Source organism: Acomys minous (assembly GCF_964271855.1).
Source record: "Acomys minous genome assembly, chromosome: 13".
Taxonomy (NCBI): domain Eukaryota; kingdom Metazoa; phylum Chordata; class Mammalia; order Rodentia; family Muridae; genus Acomys; species Acomys minous.
In genome coordinates, this window is record NC_140495.1 from 24781979 (window position 1) to 24794092 (window position 12114).

Sequence of the window (12114 nt, forward strand, 5' to 3'; positions counted from 1 at the left end):
TTTTGTATTCTGCCAATTTGCTGAAGGTGTTTATCAGCTGCAGGAGTTCTCTGGTGGAATTTTTGGGGTCACTTATATACACTATCATATCATCTGCAAATAGGGATAATTTGACTTCTTCCTTTCCCATTTGGATCCCCATGATCTCCTTTTGACGTCTTATTGCTCTGGATAGAACTTCAAGAACTATATTGAAGAGATATGGGGACAGAGGGCAGCCTTGTCTGGTTCCCGATTTTAGAGGGATTTCCTTGAGTATCTCTCCATTTAATTTAATGTTGGCTGTTGGTTTGCTGTAAATAGCCTTTATTATGTTTAGATAAGTGCCTTGTATTCCCATCTCTCCAGAACTTTAAACATAAATGGGTGTTGGATTTTGTCAAATGCTTTTTCTGCATCTAAAGAGATGATCATGTGGTTTTTCTCTTTCAGTTCTGACTGTTTTCTAAGAACACATTCTTTTTTGTTGTTGTTGGTTGGCTGGTTTTGTTTCAAAACAGGGTTTCTGTGAGTAGCCCTGGCTGTCCTGGGACTCACTCTGTAGACCAGGCTGGCCTCGAACTCAGAGATCCACCTGCTTTTGCTGGGATTAAGGCATGTACTACCACCTAAGAACAAATTCTAATAGGCTTATTTTTTTAAAAGTTATTATTATTTTTTAAATGTGTGTACAGGTGTCTGCCCACATGTATGTCTATGCACCAAGCGCATTCCTGGTACCTGAGAAGGCTAGAAGAGGGTGTCAGATCCCCTTGGACTGGAGCTAAAGACAGTTGTTAGCTCACATGGGCGGTGGAAATTGATCCCAGGTCTTCTAGAAGAGCAGCTGGTGCTCTTGATGGCTGAGCCCCCGAGGCTGATTTCATGCGTCACAGGTGGCGACAGTAGCCCAGCCACTTCATACTGCGTGGTGGAAAGCGTGCGTGTGAAGGCAAAGCGCGAGTGGCTGGGCTTGCCTTTATAATTACAGGCTTTTGAGGTAACCGGCCCACTCTAGTGATAGCTGTGTTGTCCGTTCACAAGGGCTTTGCCCTCATCCTCCGGTACCACATGTGTGTGCATTAGGGATTCAGTTTCTAAACCTGAATTTTACAGAATACATTCAAGTGATGTCAGGTATCGTATTCCAAATGACTGGCTGCACCCCTGGCCTCTAAAACAGCTTAGTTCAGTTCACCCCAAGGATGCTGAACATGGACCATGGAAGTGTTTGTCATGCTAGGTCTCCAAGCACTTCCGTCTGGGGGGGGGTGGGGGGTTCCTAGATAATTCCCTGTTCCCTCTCATTTTTCCACTTGCTTTTCAACGCTCAATCCCAGGGGCCAGAAAGTTTGTCTTTGTCTGCTCTTGGGAGACTAAGACTGTCTTCCAATTCCTTACTTATAACGTGAAAAGGAACAGCTGCAAGAAACAATTCCGTGTCCAACTCACAGCTCAGGGCTGCTTGGCTCAAAACCGCAGCTTGCCCAACCAGAAGCTTTGCCGACATCAGTGAGTTAGTAGACTGTTCTGCGGTCTCTTTCTTTCTCCCCCATCATACAGCAGGGATAAAAATAAAAGTCTCTAGATGACAAAAATAAGTGGTCATGCATAGATCTCGGAACATAGTGCCTGGTGTGTGCTCAGCAATCCAGAAAGGGCAGTGACTTCTACTGCCTGTCCCTAGCTTTCGAGTTTAAAAAAAAAAAAAAAAAAAAAGGCAAGTTCTGCAATGGCCAATGTTTTGACTATTTTCTTCAGTTCCAATTCCTTAGTGCCCAGACCAGTGCTTGGGCATGTAGCTGGCACTCCATTACTATTTGTGGAATAAATGAATAATTCTTTCAACCGCCTCATTACCGACACATGATTGTGGATGCCGTCTGTGCCACTTGATTGTTTTTGCTGGTATTTTTCCCCACTTGTGACAGCCATTCTAGAGCATTCCTAGCTTATTCCTCTGTGGGTGAAAATGCGGCAGTTTCTTGGGCATAAATATTTAATGTGACTTTAGTGGCAAAAGCTCATTCCTTTAGTGCATTTGGAGTCCCTCCTGTGTCTGCGAGACCTGGCAGGCACTTGCTCTGTGCAACAAGTATTTATGGATCCAAGTCACAGTCTCCAAATGGCCCAGGCCTCTCACTGTGCAGCGTCGTGGGGGCGGGGGGCGGGGGGCGGGGGGTGGGGGGCAGGGAGAGCTAGGCTTAAGATCACGCACAACCCAAATCCCCAGCACTCAGCTGGCCCCCGCCCCTAGTCCGATGGGAAGCATTTCTTGCTCAGAACCATGAAGCATAAGATGAAGATGATAATGGTATCAGACCAGCAGAGCAGATATGTGGGGAAGTGATGCTGCTGGACCACATCTCAGCTCACTCCACTTCAACAAACGCTATATGGAGCATGGGTCTCAGCCATGAAGCTGGATATCAGGAAAAAAGTGAGGTGAGAGAGATGAGTGAACCAATAAACAATAAGCCTCTCAAAGGAATGACTCCTTGTCTTCTCCCAGAGATGTGGATGAGTTAAAAAAAAAAAAGCATCCAGACAATGTCAGATTCATGCATCGCTGGGGAAAATGTGCAGCTCAGCTGTGCTTGGATTCTATGCTCCCCAAAGGGGTTTGAGTGAGAGAGCAGCTGATTGGAAGAGTCACAGGGAGCCCTGCAGTGGTAGGCTTCCAAAGAAAAGTGACCCTGGATGACAAACTCCCTCTTCCACACCAAAACAATCATGATTGACAGGTTGCCTACGAGAATAGAAAACTTGCATCAAGCCCTGTGGTAGTTCTAACAATGACCCTTGGGGGGGGGCGTGGAGAAATGGCTACATCTTTATTTTCAGAACATTGACTATCTTAGCTTGCACCTGCAAAAGGGCCATTGTAGATGTGACTCAGTTAAGGATTGTGACACGAGGATGTGTACCGTCCCCTCTACCGGGAACGCTGTCTGCAGTGTTCTCTTTTCTCCCTCAGGTGTCTGCTCAGAGGTTGGAGTCCCTGTTCACACTCTAGATAAAACAGCCCCCCCCCATCACTTTTTCTCTACTATTCTTAATTGTTTCCACAGTATTGCTCTCCCTGCCTGTTAATTGTGTATTTGCTGTTTTCCGTCCCCACTGGCTGGGAACCTGGGTAAAAAAAACCAAGAACTTTTGTTTAGTGCATATTTCTGTAGTCAAAAGATACTCAAATAAATGAATAAATGACCATTTATGTACTATTTTCACCAAATATGAGGAGAGACCACCTTTGGTGGTACATTCCAGGACATTGTATTCAGAGCATAGGAGCCGTCGCTATCTTAAACAGAGAAGGTGTGACTACCCACAAGAGACCCTCAAGACTCAGCCTGCTGATGCTCCCCCTGGAAGGAAGGTTGGTGCCCTCCTTACCTTAGCTGCTGCTGTGAGAAAACACCCTGGAGGAAAGGTCTTTTTCCATCTTACAGCTTACAGTCCATCAGTAAGAAGAGCAAAGCAGGAGCTTAAGGCAGGAATCTGGAAGCAGAAACTCAAGTTGATGCTATAAGACCCGCAGTTCTCAACCTGTGGGTCACAACCCCTTTGGGAGATTTGAATAATGACCTTTTCACGAGGGTCACCTGAGAACATCGGAAAACACAGATATTTCTGTTCAATTCATAGCAGTAGCAAAATTATAGTTATGAAGTAGCAATGAAAGTAATTTTATGGTTGGGGGGGTGTCACCACAACATGAGGAACTGTATTAAAGATTGCAGTGTTTCCGTGGATGAATGCTGCTTACAGGCTTAATTCCCATGGCTTGCTCATCTGGGTTTCTTATACAACCCAGGCCCACCTGCCTAGGGAATGGTGCTGCCCACAGTGAGTTGAACCCTCCCATATCAATTAGTAATTAAGAGACTAGACCACAGGCCAATCTGATGGAGGGGTTTCCTTAGTTGAGGGGGTCCCTCCTCCCAGATGAACTCAGTTTGTGCCAAGTTGACATAAACTAACCAGCACATATGAGAAGGGCCATTGGACATTCTTCTGAAGTCCTAGTCACCTTCTCCTGTGTCTCTTTGCCAGGTGTGTGTACACTCTGGCTGCACATGATCTGGGGGTTGCTAGTGTAGAGTGTGGGAGGCTAATCAAAGTGGCCTGTCATTTGGAAGGGGAAGTCATGGGGAAGTTGTTGCTCATGCTAGACTTTTTGGTGTGAGTTGGTGATGTGGCAGTTTAGGTGTTACCAGTGCTACCGTGAATCCTCCTCGCTCATTTAAGTAAGGCCAATAAACTCCTGGGTTCACTAAGCAAGACTTAAGCAGAGTCATAGCTTTCATCTGCCATTAGTGCCCTGACTGATGTGAGTAAATGCTCGCTCACATCTCCATAGGAGAAATTTACACAACATTGCACAAAGCATCATTGTGCTTTAGGAACTGGTGATCCAGGGCCTGGGACAGAGAAGCTGGTCTGAAGACAGCTGCACCACCGTCAGTCTTGCCACATTCTCAATATGGAGTCCCCAAACCAAGTGATGTGAATAGATGGAAAGGCAGGTATGGGGGGGCACTGCAGTGTGAGATTAATAAGATTTTAAAATCTGGGGTTCAGAAGACATGTTTCTGTGAGGTAGAGAGGGTTGCTTAGTATAGAAATGAGGAATCCCAGAGGAAAACCTGATTTGAGATTGGTTTAAAGTGAGTTGAGTCTGTGGGCCTAAGGGACATTTTTAAAATTTTATTAATTTATTCACATTATATCTAAATGGTTATCCCATCTCCTGTATCCTCCAATTCCTCCCTCCCTCCACTCCCCTATGTCTGTGACTGAGGGGGACCTCCTCCCCCTGTATATGCTCATAGGGTATCAAGTCTCTTCTTGGTAGCCTGCTATCCTTCCTCTGAGTGCCACCAGGTCTCCCCATCCAGGGGACGTGGTCAAATATGGGGCACCAGAGTTCCTGTGAAAGTCAGACCACACTCTCCACTCAACTGTGAAGAGCATCCTCTCCATTGGCTAGATCTGGGTGGGGGTTCGAAGTTTACTGCACGTATTGTCCTTGGCTGGTGCCATAGTTTGAGCAGGACTCCCTGGGCCCAGATCTGCCCATCATAATGTTCTTCTTGTAGGTTTCTAGGACCCTCTGGATCCTTCTATTTTGATCTTTAGGCATGTGCCGATAGGCCTAAAACAGACAAACCAAAGCTTAAGCTTAGAGGCTCAAGGGAGAAGGTGGATTTGGGAGGTGGGCTTGAGCTTATGGGTATCGGGCAGGGATACCGACAAGGGAAGCAGGAGAGGGGCAGAAGAGAGGTGAGTGGAGAGGCCAACCTAAACAGACCGGGGTGGTCCTGCCCTCATGATGCAAAGTTTCTCTTTCAGTCCCAGCTCACTGCAGGTTGGAGACAGTGCCTGTGGATGGGTATTAGAAGGGGAGGGAACAAAAGCCAAGAAAGTATCGAGGATGCTGCTGTAGAGATCGAGGCAGTGGGAATGTAGGCAGGGGACCATTTATGTGTCCATAGGTGCAGTTAGACGGGGCTACCAACTTGTAATGTTTTACCGCACATGACGATAACTGTTTGAGGCAACAAATTGCAGATTTCAAAATGAGTAGTAAGGAAGATTTTGAATATTTACAATGTAAAGAAGTGATAAGTGTCTGAGGTAATAGATATGCCAATTACTCTGATCTGGTAATCACACATTTGTATTTATGCAATGAAACAGCACGCTGTATCTCATAAAGATACACAGTTACCATGTGTCAATCAGAGAGAGAGAGAGAGAGAGAGAGAGAGAGAGAGAGAGAGAGAAAGAGAGAGGCAGACAGACAGAGAGAGAGACAGAGAGAGAGAGAGAGAGAGAGAGAGAGAGAGAGAGAGAGAGAAAGAGAGAGGCAGACAGACAGAGAGAGAGACAGAGAGAGAGAGAGAGAGAGAGAGAGAGAGGAGACAGATAAAGAGAAAGAGGGAAAGAGAAAAAAGAATGGAGAAAGGGAAGAAGAAGAAGGAAGGAAAGGAGTGATGGAAGGAGGGAAGGAAGGGTTTTGTATCCACTCCCCACATTCCTCTAAAGTACCTGCTTTAGAAGGTCCCCTGAGGTATTGTGATAGCTAAGTGTCCTCCACTGAAGCTTGCCAGGCTGCCTTTGTCTGCCAGGGGAGAGTCGAAGCACCTGCGCCTGCAGGAGGCCAGCGCCACAGGAGCAGCCAGCATTTGGTTCTGCTCTGAGGTCCATATGGCACATCTGACCTCCACACCTGAGGACAGGCCATCTCTCCAGTCGTCTGTGTTTTTAAGTGAGTGGGCAGACAATTGGCAGAATGACTCTTTCAAAGCTTAACAGAGTGGTAAGGGATTTGGGTTTTTATGAAAATGGCTTCCCTGGTCTATCCAGGAATGGTAAAGAGGCCTTTTCCAGGGAAGGAGAAGGTCAAAAGCTTCCCCGGGACAGGGCTGGGACGCTGGGTGGAGTGAGCTGGAGACGATGAAGTGGGACTGGAAGTGAGTCCCAGAACAATAGAGAGGATTTTCCCTAGTGAAGAGCCATCCCGTTCTAGAGGAAACACCAGGCTGGAGGAGGGCCTTGGGACGGAAATCACACACTCCCAGTCCACCCCTGACACCCTCAGTTACCCCTCCTCCCTTCATGTATCATTAGGTAGAGGTTGGGCCATTGCAAGCTGGAAAACAGAGAGGTGTAGAGGCAAGTCCTGGATGATGCTCTGTAACATCCTAAGTCTAGTGGGGGGAAAACCCAGGCAAGTGAAGAGAACACACTCTCTCCCTCTCCCTCCCCCTCTCCCTCCCCTCTCCCTCCCTCCCTACCCTCCCCCCCCCCCCCCCCCCCCCCCCCGCCGCCTCTGTGCGTGCATGCGCACACGCTATTGGAAGAAGCTCTCATCACAAACGTGGCAGTCTAACCGTCTGGGAATCAGCTTCCTTGAGCTTTGGCCCAGCAGAAGCTGAAGAGTATGTTAGAGTCTGGCAGGCAGCATCAAGGAGAAACAGTGTAACAAATTACCTCCAAATTCAGTGTCTGCACGTCAGGAATCCAGCATCCTCTTGGTAAGGTGGTTTTGGCTCCAGGCTGTGTATGAGGTTGTAGCCATCTGAAAAACCTTGACAGGGCTGGGAGACAGCTTCCAAACTGGCTCACTCATGTGGCTATTGGCAGGAGGCCTCATTCCTTTGGGGGCGGGGGGAGGGTGCTTATTTAGAGAGCTGCTGGAGAGTTCTCATAATACAGAAGCTGGTTCCTCTGGAGCGAGCAATGTAAGGCAGGCATACACTGCACAATCCGTCACTTCTGCAACAGCCCGTTTGCTGTCAAGCCAACTCTCTTCAACAGGGAACGGGCGTAAGGAATAGGCAGGTCTTCTTGCATGGTGATTACCACAAAGGTTTGCCCAAGGAGTGTTGTAAACATTACCATAAGGATGTGATATTCATGGATTAGAGGAGGAGCTAAAGATGCAAATCACAGCCCTGGAGACAAAGGACAACCAGGGAAGTGAACTTATCAGGGAAAGGACCACGAGGTCTGCATCCTGAGTTGATAAGGATAACCTGGCATGGTTTGGAAAGATCAAGCTGCTCTCACATGACGGGAGTAGAGTTAGAGACAGGAGGCTGAACAAGGAGGCTGCTGTAGACATCAGGGTTAGCTCTAAAGGGTCTCTCCTGGGACGGTGGACTCTGAGCCAGACACATAGGTGCTACTTACGAAGAAGAGGTGGACCCTGGATGAAGGAAGGATGTGGAGCATCTGGGAGAATTTCTGTCCCCTAGCTAGATGACTGGGCACACGAAAGGATTAACATACATGGGTATATTAACTGAGACAGCTCTAGGGAGTAGCGTGATGGAGTGGAAAACAGCAGTGATAATGAGTCTGTTTTGAAAATGTGAATTTTGAGGAGTTTCTTGGTGTGGTGTACAGACATTTTGAGTTAGCATTTGAAAGAGATTCCTGAATTACAATAAGAACCGGAAGACCAGGACGAAGAAAATATAATAAACAAACAAAAATCCCAAGTAATTCTTATTTGTGGGGTCTAATGAAAGTGACCTTGACTACAGTGTGAATATTGCCTGCTCAGAGGCATAGCCAGGCTTCGTGTTGACTAGAATGCAGGAGCAGGAATGGGGAGAGCTAGCCTTTGTTTTGTACCTATTATGTGTTCAAAATTGTCCTTTTGCTGTTGTTGTTGTTGTTGTTTTGTTGACATGTAATTTAAAGACCCTCACAATGTCATGAGCTTATTATTTGTTAGGCAATCTTCGAAGGGCTTTATGTGTTAACTCATTTCATTCTCACAATGAGACTAAAAACCGCACACTATTATAGACAAAGAAACTTAGGCATAGGAAGGCTAAGCAATTTTCTTAAGGTCTTGGGAGTGGCAGAGACAGGAGTAAATAGGTCTAGCCTATTTACTGTTAAGAAGCTGTCTGTGGTCTGTAATTTTTGTCAACAATGTGAGAACTGTGTCCTAAGTTACACAGCAATAAATGACTTTCAGCCTTTGTCATCAGTTTTTGGTATTTGTATGCCTAATATGGTTTGTGTTTGTGTGTATGTGTTTGTGTGTGTGTATGTATATGTCTGTCTGTCTATATGATGTATGTGCATATGTGTGTGTGTTTGTCTGTTTGCCTGCCTATATGATGTGTGTGTGTGTGTGTGTTTTGTACCTGTGGGTATGCAGGCATACATACATGGGTTTGTGTGCCTGCATCTGTGGATTGGAAGACAGAGGAGGAGAGCAGGTGTCTTCCTCTACTGTTTGTTGCTTTATTGAGAGAGGACATCTCACTGAACGGGAAGGCCACCATTTCAGGCTCCCAGGACCTGTCAGTTTCTGCCCCACCATTCTGGGCTTACAGGCACCTGCAGCCATGACTGGCTGTTTAGGTGGGTGCTAGGGATTCAAACTTAGGTCCTCATGTATAGACACAGGAATAACCTTTGACCACTGAGCCACGTCTCAAGCCTCGAAAGTCAATTGAAAAATTACTAGCAATATAAACAACTGAAAACATGTCTGGTGATATGTGGCAACTACACCCTTCTTGTACCCTCAGTTTGTGTTTCTCTCTCTCTCTCTCTCTCTCTCTCTCTCTCTCTCTCTCTCTCTCTCTCTCTCTCTCTCTCAGATCTTACTAGTAAGACCCAAACTAGCAATGTGAGCCAGGCTGGCCTTAAACTCATGGTCCCTCTGCCTCAGACTCCTGACTAATGGAATTATGGTGGCATACCACTATGCCCTGTTATCAATTTAGAATTTCTGGGAAGACCTCCTGGACCACATTATGTGACAAAACCAATAGTCTCCTTTAAAATTAGGCCCTCACTCAGTCCAGCCCCACCCGCTCAGGGGGACTTTGAGGTAGTTATTGCTGAGATGTTGGGAGGCCCAGGGACTTCCTCTACCGTCTGCCTCTGCTTAGAGAGATGATATTTAATTTTATTCACCCAACCACTACTTGCTTATTGAGCTGAGCTCAGCAATGTGGTTACAATGATAAACAGAACGGACATGGTCTGAGCTTTTAGAGATTCGGGTATACCAGGGGGAGTGCATGACAGACACTAATCACATTAATAAATAAAGGCCAACAGCCACGTGCCAAGAATGAAATACAAGAGGTGCAAGAGATGAGTAACACAGAGTCAGCGTTACCCAAGAACACAATCAGAGATAGCCTGGGGAGATCCAGACAAAAAGAACAGGGTCCTTCTAGACCCTGGTGGCAATGGGTCCCAAGCCACCCACACTGAGCCACTGTTGAGACATCCAGCAAAGGCTGTTATTGAGTGTGGTGGGGAGTTGGGGAGAGGGTGGACCTGACTGGTGGAGGAACATAGCCACTTTGTGTCAGGGGTGCTGCGAGAGTGCCACCCAATCTGATGCGTGTATTTCAGAGAACACCCTGGTGTTGAGGGAAGAAGATGATGACAAGTGTGCAGACAATGTTACTGGCATTGCTAGGCCAGAACCTGAGCCCTGGCAGCTCTGACGAGCCAGGCTTGGCCACCGGTACTCAGTGCACCAACAACGAGACAAGCAGAATCTTTGGCCACACTAGGAAGAGGCAGGAATAAAAGGGTTCGGTGACTTCCAAGTCCATCTTTGGGGGGTCTTAACATGAGGTTTAGGTTTAAATAGAGGGCTACAGTTTTGCATAGCTAAGTAGTCTGGTCAGGGAGCAGCCTCACCCGTCACTGGCCATCATTAGCTGGGAGCTAGCCTTTTCTTCTCCCATCAGGAGGTTCCTGGGGAAGCTTTAAAGTATTGAGGACTGTTGTTTCAATGGCAGGACAGCCAAAAGTGTCTGTCTTGGAAATATGTTCACTTCTGACAGGAAGTAAATGCTGGCACTCCCCGCACAGGAAGGTACAATGAATGCGGAGGACAGGGTTGAGGGAAGGCAGCAGGAAGGATGAACCGCGTTAAGGGATGTGCTTTTAGACGGAGGCAGCCTGATGGACTGGATTGGCTAGGGATAGGTCAGGAGGGAGGTATCACCACTGGCAGAAACACCCCTGCTGCGGCTGAGTCTGGGCTGAGGAACTGTTTGATATTGATTTCTCAACCGTCACGGATGATCCCGGTTCCGTGAGCTAATCCCTGTGGTTCTAATGCACTCACAATGTCATCCTTTAAGGTTCAACTTCTACAGGTGGCACTTGCCTTTTAGAACTTCTTTTTTTTTTTTAAAGCCTTTGCATTCAAATCCATTATCCTAGGCTGAATTCCAAGTCGGGGAACGGCCCAGAGAGTGTCCAGGCAAGCCCTCTGCAAAATGAATTGGCAGGGACTACATTATAAGTGTCGGATGCCCACTACTACCCAAATGCTTTTTATATAGCTACCCAACTTAATAGATTTAATTCATACGCCTATTTTGCTGGTAAGAATATTGGGGAACGGCGAAGGTAGGCTGGGGTTCTGAACTGAATAAAAGGAGAAAGTTAGTGGGGGACCAGGGTTCATCCCTCTTGGTTTCCTGACTCTAGAGACAGTGTGAACGGCTGACCACCTCGTGCCCCTGTCATCCTGTCTTCTCCTGATGGACTGCCCTCTTAAACCTTATGCCGAAAGAAATTGCTAAGTTGTTTGATCATGTATTTTGTCACAGCACTGAGAAAAATAACTACCACAGAGAAGGTCAAGTAACCCTTGCAGGATTGCATTACAACAAATAGCGCTGCTGAGAGACAGATATAGTCTGTTCTCAAATCCACACGTTGAAGTTGTACTCTGCGTGTGGTCTCAGGCAGCAGGTGGGCACGTGCACCCTTCACTCTGGATTTTGCTGACACAGGAAGTGACTTTGTTTCTGCTATCTCCATCACTTGCCAGCAATGCCATCAGAGAGGTCCTGCCCTGGGATGCGTCCATCTTGGTAAGCACATGGCCAGTGGTGCTCTGCCCTGAGCCCCAGCTCCAAGAAGCAGAACGGATTGCCATTGCCAACGGGACAGAGAAACAATTCTGATTCATGAGAAATCTGTTTAAAACATACAGCGAGCTGTGAGCTGGCCAAGAAACGCAGGGGTGCTTCACCAAGGGGGGTTAGTCACGAGCTGAACCATCAGCAGGTTCCCTGCAGAGCCCTCCCTGGAGGCTAGGAAAGCAACTGGTCCACAAATAGCAGGAGGCCAGCAGGGGATGTGCAGTGCCTCTGGAGGGAGGTGGACATAGCAGCAGGCAATGATAAACACAGAGACACCACAGCCTCACTCCCAGGCTTCCTGCCTCTAACATCCACTCTCAACAGCACTGGGTCTGTCTGATGAGACGTCACAGGAGGTTGTAAATGCCTCCTGATAATGCACTGGAAGATTACTAGACTCCTGAGTAGCATAGACTAATGAGCAGTATGTCTCTTTGCAACTCCAAGGAAGCTGAGACGAGAAAGGAGCCCAGGTCGGAAGCAATACTTTTGGGCAGGCTTTTGGGATGGAGGACAGCCAGGAGAGGAATATGCGGCCCAACTCGTTAAGGCCCCTACACACCATCTCTGTCTCGGCGGCAGAAATACTTTAGAAAAATGTCCGAGCCCTTTGTCATTGTTTACTCCTTTCAAGTTCCTAAATGCATCAGATACAAACTCTTGCAAGCAAGCCTAGAACATCTTAAAGCTGTGGTTC